The 25,414-nt window shown below is 54.7% G+C and overlaps 1 protein-coding gene across 3 annotated transcripts in view; it reads right to left on the bottom strand.

Moving 5' to 3' along the window:
* Positions 1 to 24,899, bottom strand: part of CTBP2 (C-terminal binding protein 2) — a gene marked incomplete at its 5' end in the record, with an annotated part of 155,531 nt that extends 130,632 nt beyond the window's left edge. The window contains one exon of one of the 3 annotated variants that reach the window (XM_080822753.1): positions 24,819 to 24,899. Of the gene's footprint in view, positions 1 to 24,350; positions 24,430 to 24,818 lie in introns of those variants that run through there. The other 2 variants (XM_080822756.1, XM_080822754.1) reach the window with 2 other exon arrangements.
* Positions 24,900 to 25,414: the final 515 nt, after the last annotated feature.

Raw genomic sequence — 25,414 nt, 5'->3', positions numbered from 1 at the left:
CCTTCGCTGCCTCCCCCTCCCGTCCCACATCTCCCCACCCCACCCCCACCGACACAGAACCCCACGCAGGGGCTCTGAACATTAGGTCCCAGGCTCCTGCAAGAACTACTGATAGTTGGGATTCTTTTCCTAAAAAATGCATGTAAGACCCTCCCCACCCCATCCCCTTGGCTAGAGCCATTTCTGGGGCTCACACCCGCCCCCAGGGATGGAGCCCTGAGAGTTCCACTGGCCTGAGCCCTGCCTCCAGCTTTGCTCCCGAGGCAAGAGCCCACTTGCCTTCCCACTGCCCCGGGCAGGGAGATCTGGACGCTCCCGGAAGCTACTTCTCAAGAGGCAGGAGGCGCAGCTTTCCTTTCCTATAAGCAGGAGGGGCCCTGAGGCAGCTGGAATCCCAGCAGCTAGGCCTCCCCCCACCCCCCGCCCCCTCTCGTGCTCCCGGCCACCTGTCCGCAAACCTGACCCCACTCTGACTCCACGAGAGCCTTGCAGAGGAAATGGCACAGCCCCAAAGACCCTCACCTGTTGGTGGGAAACTGGCCGGTGGCTCCGGCTTCTGACACTCAGCGGTGAGCGGCTCTGGGTCACCTCGTGTCTGGCCCGGCAGGACGGGTGTACCTGTCACGTCAGATGCGCGTCTGAGGAGCCGTGTTCCCAGGAAGGCTATCTCGGCCCGGCGCCCCCGTCTGTGGGCACGTGCCTTGTGGCCACGGGCAGAAAGGGGCGAGCGGCCCCAGCTGAGGGCAGATAAGCTAGGCGGTGGCTCTCTGTCTGGCTGCCCATTAGAATCATCTGGGAGCTTTTCAAATGACCCAAGGCAGGTCCCACCCCAAGACCGGGGACTCAGAACCTGAGGGTGGGGGCTGGGCTCAGACCTTCTGTCAAAGCTCCCAGGTGATGTCAGGTCCAGATGGGGATGAGGACGATGTGGCCGGAGGGGGCCGGGTGGAGGGCAGGGCAGCCTCCAGGACAGACAAGCTGGAGGCAACTCAGCAGTCCCTCCTCACCGCCACCTGCAACTCGCAGCCCACAGGCCACTCCCTTCAAGATGCCTTCCCTGACCTCAGTGCATGTGGCCAGGAGCCTGGGTCCCACGCCACGGCGCCCCGCCCCGCCCCTGCCTGGCTCCCCGCCCTGCTCACTGCCCTCTGGTTGGGAGATCTGCTCCCTGCGGGCGGGACCACGTCAGGCTTGATCGAGCTGCCATCCCCAGGCCTGGCTCCGCCTCCGCCACACTTTGTGCCACGCCCCACCCCCCAGCAGCTCAGGAGCCCTGAAAGGAGGAAAGGTCCACTCCCCCCGCCCCATGTGCCCAGAGAAGGAAGAGGCAACAAGGAAAGCAAACCCCACCCCACAGAGCCCACTCTCTCGGGAATGACCCTTCTCAGCACCTTCTAGGCCTCCCTATTCGGGTGCGATTTTACTCCTGAAACCACCCCGCAGAGACATCCCTGAACTCACACTGTGCACCCGCCACAGGCCAGGGGCTACGGATCACGGACCCCACAGTCTGTTACAAAACACTAACAATGACTCCCTCCAAAACAGCTCCACTCAGCCAGGGACATCTAGGGATAGACACATACAACACGTTCTCCCCAGAGGCTAACAGGATGTCTCCCCAGATGTACTGCCTGTAGCCTTGAGAGAGGCCAGAGCGATTTCCAGGAGGGTAGTGTTTGGAGGGTCCAGGTCACCAAACTCTCCCCGCCCAAATCTTCAGCAGTGACATCATCTCCAAGATGAGATGTTTATTTTTTACAAAATAACATGTTCCTGCTTACCCGAAAACCTAAGTTCCCCAACTGGGTCCTTCACACACCAATGGTGTCCAAATCACCATTCACAAAAGCGTGGAAAGCACCAAGAATTTCAGAGAAGGGTCTCAAAAGGAAAAGGGACAGGGAAATCAAGGTGACAGAAGAAGGGTCTAGGAAGAAAAGCTCCAGTCTTATCAGAACGGGTTCTGTGTTTTAGGGAGGGCTACGATCCAGGCCTAAAGAGATGTGGGTCCCCCTTCTGGGTGCAGCCACAGGGACTCAACCCAGAGCAGGGCCTTGGGACCCTTGGCTCAACATCCAGCCCCCTGTCCCCACTGTCTCCATCCCCCACCAGGCAGCCAGCAGCTGGTTCCCTTCAAGGATGGTGAACAACACACACGATATCAAGGGTCAGACTTTATCTTTTAAATGCACAGTGTGCCTGGGCCAAAAACAAAACAAAAAGGCTTTCCAAGATGCTTTCCAAATTCCAGAAACACACTGGGCTGGAAAAACGGAGCCCAGTTTCCTCTTATTTTTAATCTAACATTGGCGAGGTTTATAATAAAAGAGAATTACCTATTTATTTGCTTACCTAACTTGGAAAGACAATAAATTGGAAAGGCTTCATAAATCTCGCAGGGAAGTCCTTTAAACAAGGACTGTCAGCAGAAATCCGTAAATAACCTTCTGGCAGTCTCTAGCAATCACCTCCACCACACACTCTTTTTCCTTCCTGCTTTTGTACTAATCTTCTAGCAAACAAATCCAATCAAGCACCAAAAAACCGTTTTTATTCTTATCGAGGTGACACTCCGAAAAACACCCGGGAGTCACCAGCTGCTGACCAAGGCGGCCCTGTGAAAATCCACGGCAGAGACGGCCCCAGGGGATGGACCGAGGGATACCTCTGCACCCCCAAACGCAGCCACACTCTCCCCCCACCCCCGATTTACCAGACCCTGGTAAATCATCGTTCATCGAAAGCACACCACTGGCCAAGTGGCGAACAGACACCTAATGACACAAGGTCCTGCTCAGACTGATGGCAGGTTTCGAGGAGTCGGCCCACCTGGGGGTTGGCTGGTGACAACAGTGTGTCTGCTCCCTGCCCTAGAACCCCGGCGTCAGTGGAGCTGCCCGGATCCAGGCGGCCACTGGTCCTGTCAAGTTCACCCATCCCCGTCCCGCCGGGATCGGAAGGCAACAGACTGGCACTCAGAGCGGACCAGGCTCATCCAGGAGGCCCTGTCCCTCGGCCCTGTTCCTCCCACGTCAGCCTGACTCGCAAGGCAACTGGTGGATGGGGCTGATTAAAACGACCTTCGGCAGCTCAGAGAGCAGAAGATGGACAGTCTCACACTGAGGTTTCAAGGACTGTGCTAAAAATAAGTTTAAATAAGAGGCAGAAGGAGGCTCGTGGATAATCAAATGAGCAAGACTTGAAAGAGCTGCTGTAATCAATTTACATATTAGGAAAGGAAAATTACCATAACCGGAGGGAAAATTTCTCCAAGCCAAAAGGTTTAAAAAAAAAAAAAAAAGAGAGAGACCAGCAAACCACTCCCCAGATGTAAACGGGTAAGGAAACTGCCCTCAGAGAGCACCGCCCTGACACGCCTGACACGCCCGTCCGCTCCCAGAGCGGCTCCCGGGTGTGAGCTGCACGCACAACTCAGGGAACTCAAACCCACAGGCGTGCCCGTCCACAGGCTCGCTCGGATGCTCAGCTCTGCAGAGGTGCACTTTTGCGTCCGGTCCCCCTGCAGTTCCCGCGCGTCAGCCATCCCCAAAAACCCGTGTCCCAGCGAGCCACCGAGTTGCCCTGAGCCGAACACACGAAGAACAGCCAGCCCTCGAGCGGCACGTCGCTGCCCTGACTACGGACGCACCGAGTACCTTTATGTTTATATCCTCCTCCTTGTTACACTCCCGGTACTTCAGAAAACCCAGCTGCATGATTAGTTATCTACCCAAGGAATGTACTTCCGGTGTTCCCGAACCCACGCCAAGGCCCTTCTTTACTGGCTCCCTTTGAAACAGTCATTTGACAACGTGCACGCCTCGGGATGTTCCTATTCTCCAGCTCGGCAGCGGCCTGGGCTGCGTACAGGGCAGCACCGGGCTCACCCCGCCGGCCAAGCACAGCGGCTGCCCGTTCCCTTCCCTCCCAGGCCGCTGGAATGGCAGGATCCACCCAAGGGAGTGGCTTCTCACCTAGAATTTACCGTGGAGCCCATGGCGGGGGAGGGCGGGGGGCTGGGAAGGCCCTGGACGGCCTGGAACCACGGTCCTACTGTGCGCTCACAGCTGTGCACCACCGCCACGGGCCAAGACCCACTGAGAGCTCTGACTGCCATGGATGGCGCCCTCTTGCTTACTGACACCCTTCAGAACATCAAACACTTTTCTCTGTTACCTGTAGACATTCAACTTTCCCCATAAGAAACTCCAGCCTCGGAGCGGGTAAGTCTTCCCACCCCTCCCCAAGGGTGGTGCAGGGAACCGCAGTTACAAGGCTGTCATGGCAGGGTGTGCCCAGGGGACTGCACTGTAGCCACGCCCTGTAGGCTCTCCAGCCTGGGACAGCACTGTCCTCCGAAGCCCCCAGGACAGGGGATGCCAACCTTCCTGCCACTAACCCCAGGCTCCAGTGTCCTTGTACCGAGAAGCTCCCCAAGTCCAATATGCATGTGTCTGCGTCTCCAACCACTCACTGGATGGCAGCCCACAGACGACCACCCCCCAGAGGCCAAGGATGCTTAGACATGAATTTTAGGCCAGGACCAAGGTCAGTTTGAGTCAGAGCTCGCAGGCATTAAAGGGCTTCCTAACACACACACACACACACACACACACACACACACACGATGCACCGTAAGCCCCTCCAGCAGGAGGAATGCTCTCACCCACCCTAACTAAGTGCTGGGGCCCTAGTGGGGAAGCAAAGAACCAGGACTGAAGACATTTCCAGCAGTAACCGGAAAATCAATAAATGTAGCGATCCCCAGCTAGCAATTTAAAAAATTCCCAGACTCATTTCATAAAATTCCTCCCAACTGAACGGAAATAGGAGGATATTAAATACCATGGAGAAAGCCAGTGGATTTGGCCCCCCATGCAGTGTGACAGGGGGCACGCTCTCCTGCATGTCCCCACTGCCTCATTAAATACCCCTCCTCAGAGACCCTACCTGGAGCAGAGGTACTGGGGTGGGAGGCTGAGGGGGCAGCCCACTGCAGGGTCTGGCAGCCGCTGATCTTCCCACAGGAAGTCTTCTAGCCCCTCCAGGCTCTCCCCCACACCACTGCAAGAAGGCAAAAGGGGACCCGAGTGTCTCCCACTGCCCCGTGCCCCCAGGAGTCACAGAACACGAATGGCCACGGCACCCAGTAAGTACGCTGCCTGCCTGCTCCAAAGCCGCTTCCCCCGAGGAGGAAGGAGAAAGCTGCCAGCAGGGACGTGGTGGTCACTCCTGATCCCTCTGGCCCTGGAGCCAGCAGCTGGGGTGGACAGAGGAGCACCCGTCTCTGGGCACCTTCCAAGAGGGGCTGGCAGGACACTGTGTGGAGGAGGGTGAGCAGCTGTCCCGGGGACAATGGCCTGAGAAGCACCCTGGCCTGCACATATGGGTCTGGAACTCACCCCTCTGGGGAGAGAAAAGGGGACCTTCGGGGGGTTTCATGGGGCAGACAAGATTCCAACTACAGGGACTCTCCCTGGCTCCACCTTATCCAGCCTGGGCCAAATGCCTGAAGTCTTGGATATCCTTGGGATGGCATGAGTGCCTGCTGCTCAGGGAGGTCTATCCGCTGTGACTGGAGAGCCCCCTGAGCCAAGTGAGACCCCTGGGCATCACAGATGCGCCTCACAGGCCACATCTAGCTACCTCGCCGAACTTTTGAGACCTGGCCTTTCTACTAACAAAAAGGGGCAATTTCCTCCGCGGCCGGCAGGGGAAGCCGGCAGGGGAAGCCGGCAGGGGCAAGCCGGCAGGGGCGAGACGTGAACACAGGACAACGTTCCTCGGTGCTGGAACTGGTTCTGCAGCCACGCGCTGTACGTATCTTTGGCCAAACTTGCAGAATAGCAAGTGGGAAGGGTGAAATTGACCACAGGAAAATTACACCGATGTGAAAGTTTCTCAAAGGGCACCCCACGAAAGACCAAAACAAGTAATAAAACAGACATCCTCCCCTGGGCAGTCAACTGCAGTCCCAGAACGGTGACCCCAGCCTCCAGCTCCCCCGGAGAAATCACCCCAAGCCCCACCCCCAGAAGGGTCTCCACACAGGCAGGAAGGACCCCGCTGCACACACGCTGGCCGTGTCCCCGAAACTCAGCGCTGCTTTGGAACAATCTTATCAGGGAAGACACTCCCACTGCTGCCATGAGGGAAGGAGAACTGAGACTCTCCTCGAGCACTGTGCCTTGACTGACCTCACCCTAAAGTCTCCTCCGTCCTCGGAGGAGGCCCCTTTAATCTAAGTGCAGAGGCATCAGGTCCAGCCAGGAATGGACAGGCTCCCCCAGCCCCTCCCTGCTCCCTTCAGGAAGATCCCCGGTGGGGTTGGGTCTACCGTTGCTGAGGACTGCCACTGTCATCCCGGGGAAGTGTGGGACACGCATGCAAGGGCCAGCCCATAGCCCTCGAGAGCCCCCGGAGGTCCCCCCAGCCAGATGAGTCCCCACAGGGAGGGACCCCAAAGCGTGCCCCAATCCGGAGAACTCAGGGACGCCCACTGAAGGAGAAACAGAGGGGCAGCGCTGGAGTTCACCCAAGGTCACACAGCAAGCTGAGGGCGGAGCCAGGACAAGACTTGAAGCTTCCCTTGCTGGCCCGTTTTTTAAAGAGGATCACCACCTCGCCTGCCCCTGAAGATGACCAGTGGGGGCCGGGGGGGGCCCACAGAAGATAAAGTGACCGTGACAAAACAGCCTTCAGCCCGATCTTGGCACCCGGGCTTCTCTGTGGAGGAACATAACAGGGTCATGTCCAGGAGCCCAGAATGAAACAGACCCTCAAGCTCTGGTCTGAAATGAGCTGGCTGAAGAGGACGACCGAGCCGCCCTACAGCCCGAGTGCTTGAGCAGAAGCCCCCACACGTGACCCACTGTGCACGTGACCCACTGTGCACGCAGCCCAAGCACCACCACCCGGCAGGCCCCCGGGGCCAGTCAGTCTGAGCGCCGAACACTCTTCCGACAGCTCCTCCAACCCCCACATTGCCCACCGAGGCCACAGCGCGTCCAGTCCCCCAGGCCCCACAGCCATCACTCTAAAATGCCATGTCTTGGAGCCCTGGGGGGCTCAGCCGGCGAAGCGTCTGCCTTTGGCTCAGGTCATGATGTCAGGGCGAGGATCGAGGATCGAGGATCAAGGATCAAGCCCCAGGTCGGGCTTTCTGCTCAGCAGGGAGTCTGTTTCTCCCTGTCTCTTCCCCTCTGTTCTCTTTCTCTCTCCCCTCCCCTCTCTCTCGTGTGCATGCAAATAATCTTAAAAAACAAACAAACAAAAAAAAGCCACGTCTGGCTGTGGTGATCTGAACTCAGGGCCACCCCACAACCCTCTGGGCCCTCTCTTTGCCTCTTCAGACCCAGGGTCCTTCCCACTCCCACACCTCATTCTCTGCACTCCAACATTAACTACTACTATAACAGTAATAATAATAACAGTAATGCCCACACTGGAGATCTTCCTCAAGGCATATGTCAAGGGCTTGCCATACATTAATTCACTTCTCCCTCCCAGATTCCCTGAGCACCTATCACCCCACCGTGAAGACCCTCAGGCACAAGGAAGTGGGGTCACTTCCGAAGGACTTCACCAGGGGGCAGGTGTCCCGGACCGAAGGGCCCACCTGGAGGTTATGTTCTTAAGCTCTGCACAGCACATCCTCAGTCACAGGAGAGAGAGCGCCGTTGAGTGTCAATTCCTCCACCAGGTCCGCATCACCTACTGCCCACCCATGCCGTGGAGAAGCCCCCTGTGCCCATTCCAGTTCTTGAAAGGTCACCACTATGTTGCTGAAGTTCAGGATAAACCCCCCTTGCTATCACCTGGAAGCTGGCGCACAGCAGGAGCTCGATTTGCTGAAGAAGCAGATTTTTGTTCAACAGGTCATTTTCAGAAAAAGCAAATGCATCTCAGTGTCACTGCATAAATTTCCACAAATCAATCCACATTGAGTTACTTTATCATAGAATGTAAAAATTTTAAACCCTATGCATAAAATATGATGCATCTGTTTTTATTTGATCTACAAAATTATAAAGCTTTCCTAAATCTCTTAAAGGTGGTTTTTCCAGTAATGCATAACTGCTTAATTGGGAAGTGTACAAAACATAATTACACCGCCTAACACTACAATATTGCTTATGGGAATATCTTCGTTCACGCGTTCTTCTTTATTTTGTATTTAATCTCTATTAAGATCTCTATATGAAAACAGATAGGTACACTAGTCTTCATAAACACCATCAATCATAAAGTCATTTCATTCCTAACCCAAGTCCAAAAGCAGCCCCCAGAGAAACTGCTAGCATCCAAAGGCTTCCACTTCTCATACTCAAGCAGAGTCGTGGCCCCAGACATCTGTCCCGGTGCCACTTGGCCATGTCATGGTTAAGGTTAACGGCTGGAATTTCTCTCACAGTAAGTGTCTCTGTGTGTAAGTCAAAAGGTATCCCAATCTTCCCCCAGAAAGCATCTACCCAAACCAGAAAGGGCAAAAAAACTCAAGCCCACAGTTAACAACCTCAGATCAAGGAGTAAGAGGCCCTTTAAATCACTCACCTGAGGACACCATGCTTATCCCTCCTTCAAACTCACCCTGACCCTACCACCTGGAACTCAGGCCAAAGGCTCCAGATTCTTCAAACCAGATGGACTTCCCCACACCCCCACCCTGCCTTCAAATCTGTACACACACCCTCATCCTAGAATGGGCTATCTGAGGGGTATTTGGGGGGGGGCTGGTCTGTTAGCATCTGCCTTCACCTCAGGTCATAACCTTAGGGTCCCCAGATCGAGCCCTAGGCTGGGCTCCCAGATCACCGGGGAGTCTGCTTGTCCCTCTCCCTCTGCCCCTCCTCCCACTCACGCACAGGTGTGAGTGCAGACAGCCGTGCACATACTCTCTCAAATAAAATCTTAAAAAAAAAAAAAACCAACACTGGGTTATCTGAATACAAAGCTGCTCTTCAGACAGCTCGGTATGGGCAGAGAAGAGGCAGGTCAGAACCAGCTCCATCACTTTCAAACTGGGAGCCCAACCACGTGGCTCGTGAGACCCTAAGTGGGAGGAGATAACCCCACCCCCTCACTGCCTCAGGTCACGGTTGTTACTAAAAAGTACAATCGTGTCTGACAAAGTGTTTCTACACACAGAATAAAGGTAAGCTGTCATCTATGCGGAAACACAAGCTCTCAGCCTCAGCGAAGCCTACTAATTAATAAATCCACTGATTAAGATACAAAGGATCTGCCACAAAATGTGTTTACTTACATTTCAAAAACAGAAGGTGTCCCCAAATCTGTGTTTGGAAACACAGGGAAGGAACGCGGCCGGCTTGCGAGAGCTACCAGAGGTTCCCTGGTTCACTTGCGAAACGAAGTGGACGGGCCTGGCGCCTTGACCTTGTCGGTGCCCGCCCGCTACACCCACCCTTGCCGCGTGTATGCAGATTTCCAAAGTGTGCTTCCCTAAAGTGACTCACCTTGTAAGTAATTTGTAAAACCAACTTCTCCCCTTGCCAGCATGCCGTGACGCTCAGCCCAGGCCCCCTCGGTGGACACCACTGACTGGTCAGCAGAAAGTTCCACGGCAAGAGCATCTGAGTACAGATCCAGCTCCACTGTGAACAGGGACACGCAGAATTTCCCTCCCATCCCCAGGAAAGCCTGGTGCTGTTCTAGGGGGTGGAGAATCCCTCTTAAACCAAAAAAAAAAAAAAAAATCAGACTAGTTCAGGCAGAAATCCTTATTTCCGTTTCCAAATCTATTCATTCAGATTTTGAGGAGGAGGGGGTTACTCAAGACATGGAAAATCTTTCAATCATTCGTCGTGCCAAATGTTCAATAACTAGACTCGAGTATGGATGTGTGCTGGGAAGAGGTTTGTTGTTCGAGAAGGATGGTCGTGCATGCAGCTGGCAGGTTCTGGGCTGGCTGCGCTAGGAGCCACCGGGAGGAGTTTGCTAAAAATAGAGCTGTTCCGGCCCCACCTGGAGCTTCTCCCACAGTAGGCTGGGTGCAGCTCCAGGAGACCGACTCTTGACCAGAGGGGGGGCTCCGGACAAGCCCTGCTCCAGAGAACACCCTCTCAAACCACCTGGGCACAGGCCCTCCCTGGGGACAGCACGAATCACTCATGCAAAAACCACCAAGCCCATAGCCAGCTTCTTACCGCTTGATACACGCACTGAACCCGTGGACTCCACTCACAGGCCAGGCCAGAGCAGGACCTGGGGCAGGGGCGGGCTGAGGGGTGCTGGCCCTCTCGCTGACCCAGCAGGGCACAAAGGACCCTTTGGCTCCGGGACTCTAACTCCAATGTGGTATTTTAGAGGGATGTAGCAAGCCATGTAGCAGGCAGCTTGAAAAAGGCCGAGGCGGAAGGGGACTTAGTCCCTGGTATTTGAACACCCACCGCAGCCCCAGGTACTACCCATGGTTCCCACTCCTCTTAGACCACCACCCCCATCACCAAGAATGATGATGATGAGGTAAGACAACCAGCTAACACCTGGGCCCTTCCCACATGTATCAGCCTTTAGTCACTGTACACCTCTCCCTGGGATTTCCAAGTGGGGAAATATGATATTTTGGCCCCTGACCCCTGAGATGCCCTCACATTCCAGTGCCAGCTGCCTCCCAAGGGCATTTTCAAGGATCATCTTGCTTTCCAAGGGAGATTTTTTTTTAAAGGCATGAATTGAGCCCAAAGAAATTGCTGGTCCATGAAATGAGCAGCGCACCCTGAAGGCAACAAACTGTCCCTTCCACGGACCCCAGTAGGACATCTTCCAGAACACAGCTCCCCCCCAGCCCCCCCGCACCCCTGCCTCGTCATTTCATGCTCCCGGGACTCTACTACTTGAACCTATAGCCCAACACGAAATGCAGGGGTGGTCATGTGCGCACCCACGCAGTGCCTGGCCCCAATGGGCACCCCATCAGTCCCCCTGAGTGGATGACTGTCCTGGGAGAAGATGAGCAAGTGCCATCCTATCTCCAGGGCCGGGGGTGGGAACACAGGCAGCAAACAGGCCACCCAGGGGAGCCCGGGCCAATCACCAGAGCTGCTGCTGGCTAAGGGGCCACCACGTGCCGGGAAGGCAACCCCAACAAGCCGTTCTCCGGGACAGGCCGACCCTCCGACTGCCTGCTCGGGGCCTGGAGATGGGACGGGACTATGTGAAGACAAAAGCTGGCAGGGAAGGGGGCTGCCGTAGTGCCTTCAGCATAAATTCCCCTAGGGATGTGGCCGGTCAGGGCCCCTGCACTGCGTTTGATCAACTCTGTAGAGAAGGGGCGGGGAGCACGGGGCTGGCTCTCCAGGGGACCCCGCCTGTCCAGGGCAGCAGCAGCTGGAGCCCCGACGTGGGCCGTCCTGAGGCAGAGGTAGGCAGCACCCAACACTCCTCTTTCTTCCTTCTCTCCAAAGTAAGGGAAAATAGGTCTTAAGGAGAAAGTAAATATTTTACTGGGCATTTCTCAGTAAATGAGGTCTCAGAGTCACCTAATACAGAGTAACATTCCAGTCTAAAAACAGTATGAATTTCAGGTTATCACTTTGGCCCCAGAAATCATTGAGAAGATGAGCTGCTCTGTAGCCTAACCAGCCACCGCCCCTATATCCCTGTTTGTCTTGTAGGGTTTTTTGTTTTGTTTTGTTTTTTTAAACAGCACCAGGATCTGGATCTCCCGCCCTCAAACACTACTCACCACACACCCATTTCACCTGGCACTTCACGAGGCTCCATAAAATTCACCCATCCTTTGTGGCAAAGGATTAAACCTCCCATCCATTGTGGGACCGTTTCCCCAGGACCTGGCCCACCATCTGTGCGTAGCAAGCCCCATCTCAAAGTCCAGGGAGCCTTCTCTCCTGTCCCCAACACTCAAGGGGAACCCCTCTTTCCACTGCCAAGGTCAGGATTCTCTGATCTCCACTGTGGCGGTGTGAGGGACACGAGGAAACCTGTTCCAATGGGCACACGGCACCTCGGGGCAGAAGAGGCTAATTTGTCCATATTTTGCATTTTTAAAAATTTAACAAATACCTACGATGTGTCAGGCCTGTTGCCAGTAGTTTAAAATTCTGACCCTCATTTTAGATTCAGATTAAGTCCTCTCCAAGGCTTCCGTGAATCCCAAATGCAGGCAAGCAGCTTTCCCTGCCTCCTTTGCCACATACACTTTCTCAAACCGTCTGTCCCATCTGATGCCTCTCCCCCAGCTGGTCAGTCCATATTTATCTTGTTGCCTCTCCTAGGGTCTTGAGGACAGGGGCGACTCTCCTTGGCCCAGCATCAGTCTGGAAGCTTGACATTCACAACCTTTCTGTGGGACCTCTCCTTGCACTCACCAAAGTGCACAGGCAGAGAACACAGGTCACCCCGGTTTCCCAGGTGGGCTGCTGGGATGGCCCAGGGCAAAGCTTCTGGATCTGACCCTGGAGCCTGTCCTGCCAAGTGATCACTGGCTTGTGAAACTCCCCACTCCAGGCAAGGCCAAAAAGTCGTTCTTGCCTGACCCCCCCCCCCCCCAACGAGAGATCCCAGACCGGCCTCCCACCAGTCCCTCTGCCTCGCACTCTGCCCTCCGCCTGCCACAGCTGCCCCATAAGATGAAAGGAATCACAACAAAACAAAACAAAACCCAACTTTTTAATCTCTCTGGTGGAGAAACATTTTAAAGAACTAGAGTTATACTTGCAAAGTGCGTTTCAAGTGGTTTTGCTGAGCTGGGGAGGGGCGCAGCTTCGAAGCTCTCGGGCCCGCGTGACACACACACTAAGAACACAACCCGAACATCGGCCCGTCACAAGCCTCTTCCCTTTTGCGCCCCTGGGACACAGGGGACTCCACTAAGGCAAGGTCACAATCATCACAAAGAAAACTCCAATCACGTGGAGCTGCTTCCTTTGCCCACAACTCAGAGCACATCTGGCCAGTTCAGGAAGGAAAAAAAATTACCCACGGTTCAAAGTCCTCCTTAAATACTCAGGAAGACATCATTACAGATAGAATTCCAACTTTAATTCTGAAATCTCCTGGCTTTTGTCAGTTGAAGCCACAGTCTTAATCCCAGGCTTAGTTGAGAAATGAGAAGAAAGGAAGTGTGTTAAAAAAAAAAAAAGAAAAGAAAGAAAGAAAGAAAAATCCTCCGCCCTGACTGAAAAGCAACCCGCACCTTGGAAGAGCAGGAGAAGCAACAGACCCTGCACAGGGGCCGAGGTGGAGAAAAATCGGGGCTTGGGAAACCTGGTGTCCTCAGTGCGGCACCAACACGGACACACGGGACACTCATCAGATGGCCCGTGTCCTGCTGGAGGGTCCTGGATGCCAAGCTCAGGGGCCTTTCTACAGAGCCAGGGAACCCCGAAACATGGAACAGGACAGGGACACACACCTTCTACACCACAGATCCGAAGGCCGGTTCTGAGGGCACCGATGACCCCTGGCTCCCATGGAGAGCCTGCATGGTGGGGCCAGCCCAGGGACATCGGGGTGTCGTCTAGGTGGAGATGCCTTAAGATTGAGCCCCGTTCCCTCTCCAGGCGGTGTGGCCCAAAGCAGCTTCTCCTTTCTCCTGTCCCCCCGAGCCCCTCCCCTGTGGGGACGGAAGCAGCATGGAGACCTGTTTGAAACCTGCATGGGGGACTTAAAACAGAAATACAGTCATCACCTAAACTAGAGCCAAGCCAGCACACCGGGGCTGATGGGACCAGCTGGTCAAAAGACACCCCCCTTCCGGGCCTTTCCCCTCAGCCCTCCAGACCAGGAAGAACCCAAAGACTGAGTGAGATGGGGCGTCTGCGGAGCCCCTCTCCCCCACCCCCCACACCTTGGCAGGGGAGGGGGGGGTCACGCTTGGAACACCAGCAAGGACGTCAGGCACTTCCCAAGCACACACGTGTTCACGAAAGGGAGAGCAGCACCGCAGGGCGGGAAGGTAATCTTGTCAGTAAAGGAAAGCCTGTTTTTCAGGAAAATCTCCACCTTGTGGGGACCTTACCCTAAAGGAAGCCAAGGTCAGGGAGAGCTCTCACGTCACCGGCTCCGGGTGCCATTCAGGTGAGTTCATCACCCAAGCAGGCTCCTGTCCAGATTTCAGGACACACCCAACTTCGTGCCATTCCCTTTCAATTCTCTGATAGACTCTTTGAAAAGAAGGCTGCTGCTTTTGTTCACGAGTATGATTTCGAATTCCTTTCTAAGGCCAACACAAACGCAGGGCAGCCACCCAAAGGAGGTTTACCCAGCGGAATCAAGTTTCTGGCCGGTTTTTACAGGAATGGTGCAAACAGACTCTTCCAATTAGATGAAATCCTCCCCATCTTCCCTGTCTCCTCTCCCAGATCCCCCCATGTAGAACACAGGAAGCAACTCCTGTTGGAAGATGTGCAGCATGAATCCTGTTGGAAAGCGAGCAGCAGCCAGAGGGAGGGAAGGGAGCACCCCACCCAGCACCTCCAGTCTCTCCCCAAGAAAGGGGCACACACCAGCAAGCAGGGGGGCTAGCTTTGAAAAACTGAGATCACTAACCTAGACCACAAACTTGGAAATCTGAGTCTGATAAAATGGTACTCTGACCACCAAATACAATTTTACCGCCCAAACCCCTAAGCACTGTAAAAGCTATCCACACAACCTGTGTGTGTGTGTGTGTGTGTGTGTGTGTTGGGAGGGGGTGGGGTAGTGGCATCAGACACCCAGATGGAAAGCAAGGGATAAAATGAGATGGCGAGCGCTGAAGGGGTCTAATTTGGCCGTCCCCAATTGTCCAAGTCGCAATTAAAAGCCCAAAGTCTCAATCAATTACAGAGAAACGAGCTCAAGATGGACTGGTAACCAACTAAACTTCCGGCTCCCTTGGTTACTAACCTTTCTGACCCTTGGTTTCTTCCCTGGTAAAACACCATCACTTCTACCTGGGAGAGGATCCGAGGGTAAATGAAGGAACGTGGCTGGAACAACAGCACTGTGCCAGGCTGCTGAGGTCCTTCGGGATGTCTGTGCTCTGCCTGGACAGTGAGTCTGGGATCCAGAGGGGCAGAACTATCCCCGTGCATCCAAGAGGGCCCCTGACTGCTAAGCCTGCCCGAGGCTTCTCTCAGGAGCCATGCTGATCATTAACCCAAAAACTGTAGGGAATTTAAAACAGGCCTTGTCCAGGAAACTATCTAGAAATTCCTCCCTGGCATTAGATTGTGAGATGCTAACAAAAGATCACTAATCGAAGACGGAAATTAAAACAAGCCGACTTCTCAGGGCCCCATGTGATCTGGAAGCCAACCCAGGCCAGAGAAAGACGACTTGTTTCTGAGAAGCCCATCTGAATCCTGGGGAGAACATGCCAGATTTGGGGTAAGCCTGAATTCTCACTTCCATTCTGCTCTCAGGGTCAGGCGACAGGCTCCCAACCCAGGAGTTCCTCCTCTGCCAAGGAATCTTGCTGGAACCCCCCTGCCAACAGCCTGGTTTGAATCCCAGCTCTGCCCACTGGGGCAGGGGGTGACAGGCAAGTCACCCCAGTGCCTCCTGCGCCTGACATCACCCCCCCCTACTGTGAAGATCAAATACAACATACACCAAGCGTTCACGTGACAAAGATACTAAGTAAATGCTCAATAAACGGTAGTTAGATGTTACCTTCACAAAACTAACAGTAGTACTCACAAGGCCTGAGTGGAATTGAGTTTCAAATGAAGTCCGCCAGGATAGGAGGAACCAAACACACAGAAAATTCTTCCAGCAGGGAGAACAGGGGGACAAAGTGGAGAAGCCCAAGACCATCCTGGCTTTAGTCACAGGCCCATCAGGACCCGCAGTGCGACCAGCGGAGTAAGGTCGCCGGTCCTGGACGCAGATTCCGGGCAAGGCCTGGGTAGCCGCCGCAGCTTCCGCGGCAGCCGGGACGGCGCCATCGCTCGCACCCGTGAAACACCCAAGCTGGAAGGCGGCAGGAGGAGCGGCGGCGGCGGGGACACCGCCCGGGGGACGGGATGCCAAGCCGGCCGAGTTGTGCGTTTCCGCCCGCCGAATCCGCCGACCTCCCTGTCCCCTGGGTGGCTGGGGTGGAGGGGTCCAGACAAGAACAAGGCGACCCCCAAGCTGGGGTCCCTGGAGCCTACGGTCGCTGCGGGGTGGGGTGACTCAGGCGCTGTCCAGACCTGGTTCAGCTCCGGGCCTCGGGGGCGGGTTCGGGACCCACCTCGGAGTCCTGAGTCGTCTGGTGGTTCCTTCCCTGTCGGGCCCCGGGACCCGGAGGGCCGCGAAGGCCTCTGCGGGTGTGGGCGGCGTCCGGCCGGACCCCCGCACAAATGCCTGTGGCAGGAAGGCGGAAGTGGGCACAGGGGGGGCAGGGGCCATTTCTATCACCTCTAGATGACTTCCCCCCGGCGAGAATCGGCTGCTATTTACAAGTGAAAGGGACACCGCCAGGGGAGGGGCGCTTCCGGCGGTGTCAAGTGGGGGGCACAGGTCCGCGAGCCCCGGAGGGGGAGGGGCGGGGCCGCCAGGTACGCGGGTCCGAGGTAAGGGGCGGGGGGGGGGTGTGGGCCGGAGCCCCAGGGGCGCGGGTCCGGAGGGGAGGGCGGGAGCCGGCAGGTCCGCGGGCCGCAGAGGTCAGGGGGTCCCGGCACCCCCGGAGCCGCAGACGCCGTCCCCCCAGCAAGGCGGCGCACCCCGGCAGTCCCGGCGCGGAAGCGCGGCCAGACCCCGCCCCCTCCAGGTAGAGCGCGGCCAGGTGCGACGGCCGGGCTTCCCCCAGGCCCAACTTCGCCCTCCCCGCATCAGAAGGTCAAGCAGGAGACCGGAAGTCGCCCCGTGGTCCCTCAGGGCGGAACGTGGGGGGTTCCCGAGGCCCCCGCACCCCCAGCGCGCTACGGGAACCAGAGGCGGACACCAGCCTCTCCAGGAGTTGGGGGAGGTGATTCCACTCTTTCTGCGTCGGGCAAAATACCTAGTCCGCAGGAGCTTCGTGAAGATTAATGACTGCAAAACGGTTTTAAGATCAAAAACATTCTAAGATTTTACTTGTAGGCACTTATATGTGCATACTGATATCTGTACAAGAAAATATACTCTGTATTCATTGCCCTCCTGGAGTGACTTCTAGCTCATAACCAGAAATCGCCCAGAAAAAGGTAAGGTACATCTCTTGAGCGCTCGCGGGTGGAAATACCATTCACTCGGTATCCACGCTGGGCCTCCTGCTCCATCCAGTCCCTGAAGGGCAGACAGAGCAATCGGCCAGCGCTGCAGACCACAGTTCCAACTCTGGGGAACGGACAGAAAAAAACTTAAAATATGTCACCCCCACTGGGAAGAAGATGTAGCATTTCTCCCCAGCCCCACGCAGTTCATTAGGCAAGTGTCCCCAAGTGAGGGCCACCCTGGTGGTCTCTGGTGTTTGGAAAGCTTTGTCCCACCTATCCACACCTCACACAGCAGTCAGCCAAGCTCAGCCCGTGCTAGGAGCCCCTGCAACCATCTGGCCTTGCAGCTTCTCCAGCAAAGTTTACCTGGTGTCACCACAGCTCCGTCCCTCCCAGCAAAGCAAGCCCATGTGACCAAGTGAGACTGCTCCCCTCCAGGGGGAACATTCCCAGTCCCCTCAACCATTCCAGGACAGGGTGTCAAGCACTCTAGCGGGCTCTCTCTAGCCTAGCTCTCTAGGCTGGCTCACTGCTGGCTGAGCCCGGGAGCTGCAACCCAGGGCGGGCTCTGCACCACCCTGAAGAGCCTGCGGACACGCCCCCACCCCTTCCCCAGGCCCACCTGGGCCTGAGGACGCAGAGGATACACTGTGACTTTGTTTGTACTTCCAGGCCTACTGCACTAAAGACATCCATCAGCGAAATAATAAAGTCCCAGACAGAGCTCATTTAACAGGAAAGGTGCACAAACTTTTTCCCTGCCTCACACTCCCTACAGCCAAAGAATTTCACCTGCAAGTTCCTCTGTCCTCCGCCCACACACCTGGGGCAGGTATACTACTAGCACTTTGCCATTGATTGGGCCCTTTCCACCTTGCTACTGGCTCTCTGCTAGGCCTCAACATTAGGTAGGCTTTTTAAGTTGCCATACTGGGGGGGGGGGGGATGCCATTAGGCCAGAAGAGTTTACCTCTGTGGTCTTGGTCTACTGTTCCTTCCAAAAAAACTTCCTGGGACTCCTTGACTCCATAATGAAGTTTTTGTCTGTCCTGGACTTGGACAGATTGCTGGAGGCCAGATTTCAGGCCTGGCTGGAGCACAGCAATGAGTTTACAACCCCTTGGCTAGTCCCAACGCTGCAGAGAGACCCGCTGGCCACCTGAGTTACACATCTTTTAAAAAGGCCCTTCCAGTGCCTGCCACTACGTAGGCTGGAATGAGAGACAGAAATATGGCCACTATTTCCAATCAGTCTTCAAGCCAGGAACAGTGTCTTTCAAGTCGTAATTAAGGGCTTATTTTAATGCAAAAAGCACATTTCTGGTGATCAATAGGTTGCTTCTGAAGGCGGTTAAAGCTACAACACAAAGGAAGGTGCATTTTTTTTTTTTTTTTGCATTTTACAAGTGGGAAAGATTTTAAGAGCCAAATGAATGAAAAGCACTGCCCTCCCCCACCTTCACAACCACAACAGTCCCCCCCCCCCCGCCCCGACTTTTTTTGGACTCCCAGAAAACAACCACCAAAGACCAGCCCACCAAGTTCAGACAACAAAAGCTCTTGGGGATTAACATCCTTCTAAATACCACCCGGGAAAATGAAGGCTCTGTCATTATCTAGGATAGAATCACAATTCCCCATAAAATCAAAAGCATCTCTTGCCCCACAAATAAGAACCCAACCATTTTATCTGCATTTTTGTGAACAGTAAGCCAACTTTTGGCCACCATCTGTTAAATTTAGTTATGGAAACAGTTAAAGCAGATCATCCCTCGAACACTGACTCAAGGAGGGATGGTCTTGATAGAGATGGGAAAGGTCACCTGGCCCTCAAGTTCTCAACCAAGTGCACCTCGATAAAATCAGAACAGGCATCAGCCCCCAATGGTAGTCGATGTCTATGCTGATTCCACTTAGGGTAGAGGGACAAAAGAGAAGGGCCACAGTAATAACTGCCACTTGAACTGCGGAGCTGGAACAGGGTTCTGGAACCCCAGCTCCCACGTGGAAGCAGGAGGGCTCCGCGCATGGGGGAAAAAATGCACACAGCAGTGTTTTCAGGAATGACAGCAGCTGTCCAACCAAACACGAAAACCCAATAGATACTCACTTTAGCTCTACCTTCCTCAACACTATAGATTAAAAACTACTTCAACATGAGGAATACTAAAAATAAACACGACAGTTTCCTGCGACTTAAAATGCCTCAATTTCTGGTAAAGGCTGAATAGGATTTCTTTAAAATGTCGTTCTGAGGGGCGGGGAGGCAGGGGGAGACTGCTTTTTACACTTTTCTTTGAAGAACCCTTCTCTCTGCCTTTAGAATCTTTACTCCAAAAAGCAGATTACCGAGAAGAGCACACAACGGTCCCCAGCAGTCCAAAAGAGACCACCTTCTAAGAAAACTCTGGAAAGGAGTAGACCAGTGGCCCACATTGCCATGCCGGGCAAAAGGCAGATGAGTATGCCAGTATGCCTCTGGTTCCCATCTCGTCTGCAGCTCCCGAAGTTTCTGTGTTCTCGAGCAGTTGGAAGAATGAAGGCCAAACTGCCCCTTGGCTCCCATTGTCAACATTCCACACAAACAATGGCCTGGCTCTCTCCCTATTGTACATTCTGTATTCATTTGTGAACCCCCACCCCCCCTTTTTTTTTTTGCACAATGTGCAAAGTCCTTCTTTTCACCGGAGAAGTCCTGAATACCCAAGTGCAGCCATAAATCTAGGCTTTAAAACATCGATAATGAGAACTAAACACACACTGTAGAATCTGCCCCAACAGTAATTTGTGAATATCACGCAAGTCACACTGATGGCTTCTGGATGCCATCCATTAAATCATGATCAAAAGAAACACAGAACACCTTGAAAATGGTTCTGAAGTTTTTAGCAATGAATAAGTATCATTTTCCAAATCCAGAAATGGGGCTTAAAATAAAATAAAATAAAACAAACAAAAAAAACCCCTTTCCATATGTCTTTGATACATATTCCGTCAAACATAGACTTGAAGAAAAAATGAACTTCTCGAGCTCATCCGTGGGGAGAAGCCTTGAGTTTTCCCTCCTTTCCCAGTGTACTGTAACCTTAACGGCTGCAGTGTGGATTAGGACATGCTCACCAGCTGTAAGGGAGAAAAATCGGGTATCTATCCAGGCAGTGTGGCCTCAGAGTGTATCCATTCCAGCATTTTCCTGTGCCTCCTAGAAGTTTTTCAGTAGTCCACGCGAGCATTCCTAAACTAGCGATTCACAGAAGATTGTGGAGGAAAAGGCACCCCAATATTTCACTACACCGAGACACTTCTGCTAAGCACAAGTACTTCTCTTCAAAGCGTCAGGCAAAATGCACTCTCATTTTTTCATTACTGCAACACTGTGTTCCGTCCTCTGTGATGGAATTACCAGTGAGCCACTGGAAAGATCACCTGAGTTGGGCCCTGCCCAACAGATAAAATTCCCTCCCCTGATCACGCACTTTATGAATCTAAGTCTGTGGCCTGTATCAGGGACACAGGACACTTCACCTGCTGCTTGTCACCGATAGAAAGATTATTCACAGAGGGACCCAGGCTGCACTCACATTCGACATGATGACAGCCCTTCTCTACTGAAATGACAGCGGTAAAAAAATAAAAAGAAAAGAAAATGACAACGGGGATGGCCACTCCACTTTAAATTTGTTCCATTTGGGGAAAGCGGTTAAATGTGGAGGGTGTAACTTTGCATTCAAAAGTGATTCACGAAGGAAAAGGACTTTTGGTAAATGGCACTGTGGTGCTGGATCTCAAAGAAGGGGTGTGCCCGGGATGCAGGCCCTTGTTGTTTTTAATCCTCGAATCTCAAGGATTTCAAGTGGTGTGAGCCATCCTGAGCTCCCTTTGCTTTAGCATTTCAAACAGTTGCCAACAATATCCTTTTCAAACCCTGGGCACTGCTTGTTCAATTCTGATTTTATGCACTCATCATTTACTGACCCCGTGGCCAGCTAGCTACGCTGAACATTGCAAAAGCTGCAGGATGATCTCTAGTTTTGTTCGTTTGTTGTTGGGGCTGTTTCATCGACTCTCTTTAAAACACTTGCCAGACCTACAGAGACAATTTCTTTGGCAGGGGGGTGGGGTGTTAAAAGTCAAGAGTAAAGTTATCGATTATTCCCTGAAAGGATAACTGATTGGCTAGTTAATGATTATACAGATAGCAAGTTTTCCTGTTTCATCTTGTGTACACGACCTTATTAACAATGCCAAGGAAAGCAAACTCAACCCTGCAGGGACAGGAACAGGTGTGCCCTGGGTCTTAAAAGGCCAAAATATCTCACGAAGTATGTCACTGGTGTATTTTTACAACGCTAGTAGTGTTTGTTTTTAAGTAGCGAAACTTTTTTTACTTTCTTAACCTTAAGAAGACACACTTTGCAAATATTTCTTCTTTGAGTTGATGACTAAGTCCCAGAATAAGCTGCAACTTGTGCCTAGCAAAGAAATACATTTTAGGGACAAAGAAGTTTTTTAGAAAAATTGCAGTTAAGAAAAGGTAATTCACGCTGCCCCTCCCCCAGGAGAACACCCTTTCAAGGGCCAGTTTCAAAAGATCCGAAGTGAAGTCGTAAATAACACAGGGCTTGGAACTCAAACTGCAGAGCAACACCACCCTCCATCCACTCAGCCTTATTAAGGTACAATTAGAAATGAGGGAGACAACATACCCACACACCCCCACCCCCGCCTTACCTTCCCAAACAGGAAAAAGGATTGAACAAAAAAAGCATATTGTCAGGTTCAAAACAAGCTCAAAGCCAAGATTTTTAAAAATTCCCTCTAATAACTGCTTTCTACAGGGACAAACTGGGGTCCCCTACTCCTGGGGCACAGAAAAACCAATCAGCACCATAAATTCCCTTTGCCTTCAACCCTCACTCTCTCGCACTGGGGGCATAGTGGGGGGAGGGGGTGACCCGACATCAACACTTACACTAAACCCCTCAACGCTCTACAGAAATATGCTGGCTTATTTCCTTTGTTTGGTCCTGTTATACTTGATCAAGTGTGAACGATTAAACCGGCTTCATTAAAGGCAAGTGCATTCACGGCTAACATACAACTTCAATGGCAACTGTAAGCATATTTTGCAAGAAGGAGGGCCTGCTTTTTTGCTTGAAACCTACCATCTCATTAACTTTTCTTTTGGGGGCAATAAAAAGGGCACCAGGTTTTCTGTGGGGGTTTTTTCTGGGTTTTGTTTTGTTTTTTTTTTTACAGGAGAGTGTCACAGCAGTTCAGAGATCTGATGGCAGACAAAAGGATTCTTAGTGTTCCAACTCTAGGATACAGTCCTGTTACTTAAGAAAGAAAAAGAAAAAAAGAAAGATTGATTGTTTCAATATTAAAGCTGCTCTGACTTAAAGTATTTAATTAGCATTTTGAATATCACTTTATAATTGCTGTAAGAAGTATGCTTTGAAATCAAAAGATTATAAAAACAAGATCCTTGAAAGTACCATTACTTCAAAACGTAAAGGATTTATTTAAAAAATTTTTCCAAACACTGAAATTCTCCGAAGTACATGAAAACTAGTTCCACTGTGAGAACCCTAGAGGCGGAACAGCAGTCTTAGGTACTGAACACGAGGTAATTTTAAAACTGTCTTTGAACCCAAGCACCTAGTAGAGAATCTTCTTTGAAAGAGTAGTAGGAGAGTTTAATACATTTCGCCGAAGTCGGGAGGCAGAATCACTTTGTAAACTAACCAAAATATACGTCCCCTCCAAATTATCCATGTCAGATAAAAATATACCAGTCTCTAGAATATCCAACAGAATTGCAAATAAGGCACTTAGCATTTTAAATTCCCAATGCATATTTATAGAATACAATTCTCTTGTCTACCCTTCAAGCCACTCACATCTGACTCTCTAAGAACTTAACCTGATCTCCAATCTTTAAAGAAAAAAAGGTGGGAAAAAACCCCAGAAAGATCTGTTTACCCTGCATAGGGCAAGTGAGCCCGGCAGGACGACGTAGGCCACTGCCAGCAGCCTCCACCGCAAGGACGCAGAGCGAGCGGGATTTCTACGAAAAATTCCTCCTTCCGCCTGTAAAATACTAAACACGGGGACCCCTGGAGCCAACTGCTGTTGGGGGCCGCCTCCGGAAAAAGTATTCGGGTTCGGGAGAGGGGGCACCCCACACACTCGCGCGCACACGCACACTCAGGGTCCGTGACCATCCGCCGCGGCCGAGAGCGAGCCACGGGAGGGTGTGTGTGCGCGTGTGTGTCTCGCCGCGGCCGGCGGTGACCGCGCCGAGCTCCCGGGCCCGCGGCCTCCCAGCGCCAGGACGCTGCGTGGGCTGCGGGCGAAGCAGTTACGCCGCCGGGCCTCCCGCCGGAGAAAGGCCCCGGTGCGCCCCGGCTCCCGCGCGCCTCTGCCCAACTTGCCCCGGAGCGCTGGGCAGAGCGGGAGGGAGAGAAAGAAAGGCGCTTCCCCTCGGCCTCGCGGGTCAGTCCTGCGCCGCGGAGGACGAGGAGGAAGAGGCGACCGCGGCGGCCCGTCTGTCCCTGCGCCGCGCCGGGTCCCCGCCGCCCCGGGCGCGCCCTCGCCAGCCCCTCCTGCGAAACTTTTTCTTTTTGGTTCGCCCCACCCGAAAAGTGCAGCCCGGGAGGGGGAGGCGGGCAGACCGGGTTCGCCGCGGCGGCGGCGGCGGCAGCGGCGGGCGAGGAGGAAGTGGTGCCCGCGGGAGCGCGGACGGGCAGAGGAAATGCCCGGCCCGCTCGGCCCCCGCCCGCGCCCGCCGCCCGGCCAGCCCCGGGCCCCCGCCCCGCTGCGACTTTGGCGGGCCGAGCCCGGCGCGGCAGTGGTGGTGGCGGCGGCGGCAGATGTGGCCCGGCTGCCCGGAGGAGCCAACAATGCGGGGCCGGCAAAACAAAAGGGTTCCACTTCGCCTCCTTTCCCTTCTTTCACTTGCGCTCCCGGGGCGCCGCGCGGGATCCCCGGCCAGCAGGGGCCGCTCCCCAGGGGGCCCTGAGCCGCGCGCGCCCCGGTTTCCCAGCGGACCCCCGCGCTCCCCCCCCCCGCCCCCGCCCCGCAAGCCTAAGGCCCCGCGCGCTCGGACTCCCAGTCCCGGGGGATCCGGCCGTATTGTCCCCGCGGCGCGCCGCGCGCTCGGCCTGGGTCGCGGGCGGCCCCCGCGCGCGCACCCACCGGCCTCGGGGAGCAGGAGCCGGGGGCGCCTAGGAAACCGTCGCCGAGACGCCGCCGCCGCCGCTGCCCTCCGGACGCCGCCGCGCTCGGGATTTCTTTTTTCTTTTTTTCTTTTTTTTTTTTTTTTTTCCAATCCTGATGGGAAGGAAGGTGACCGCCTACTTCGCATTCATCAACTCTCATCACAACAACAGAAATCCTGGCACAAACGGCAGCCGGCGGGCGCGATCAGCGGCGGGGGGCGGCAGGCAGGGACCTCCAGGCCGGCTCCCACCCCCGGGCGCCGAGCAGGGACACGGGGGCGCAGACCAAAGATGTCCTCGGATGCCGGCTCCGTGTCCTTCGCCCTCCTCCTCCCCCCCCCTCACCGAGTGGCGCAGTGAGGCGCGGGCGCGGCGCCCCCAGCCCGCGGCCGCAGGTGAGGCGGGGGCGGCAGCGGCCCCAGCCCTCCCCCGGGGCCCCTCTTACCTCGTCCCGGGCCGCCGGCGTCCACGGCGAAGGGCGCCCACCCGGGAGGCGGTGGCGGCGGCGGCGGCTCCCGCCCCTCCCACCCCACCCGGCGGCGGTGGCGGTGGCGGCGGCTGTGCGGCCCCCCCTCAGCGCGGCATGGCTCCCGGCTCGGTCCCTCGCTCCTCGGGCCGCCGCCGGCTCCTCTGGGCCGCTCCCGGGCCACCTTAAAGTGACACACGCACACAGGGACACACACACAAAAACTTAATCTCTCCAGCTCCCCCGCCCCTCCCCCTCCCGCCCTTCCCTCCCCTCCCGGTCTCTCCCCTCCCCTCCCCTCCCCTCCCGGTCTCTCCCCTCCCCTCCCCACCCTACCCCTCCCCTTCCCTTCCTCCTCCTCCCCTCGCCGCCGAGCCTCTTCCTACTTCCCCACCCACCCCACCCCCTTCCTCCGCCCACCCGGCTCCTGATCCTCCCCACCCCAGTCCCAGCCCCGCGCCCGCTCGCCGGGAGGGGGCTGTGCTGGGGGTCCCCGGCCCGCGCTCGCCCCGCGCCGCGCTCACCCCCAAGAGGATGCTAATTCCAACTTGGATCGGGGGAGGGAGCGTCCTGGA

The sequence above is a fragment of the Martes martes genome, assembly GCF_963455335.1.
Source record: "Martes martes genome assembly, chromosome: 14".
Classification (NCBI taxonomy): domain Eukaryota; kingdom Metazoa; phylum Chordata; class Mammalia; order Carnivora; family Mustelidae; genus Martes; species Martes martes.
Note: the sequence above shows the minus strand (reverse complement) of the source record. Positions and strands in the feature narration are given on the sequence as shown.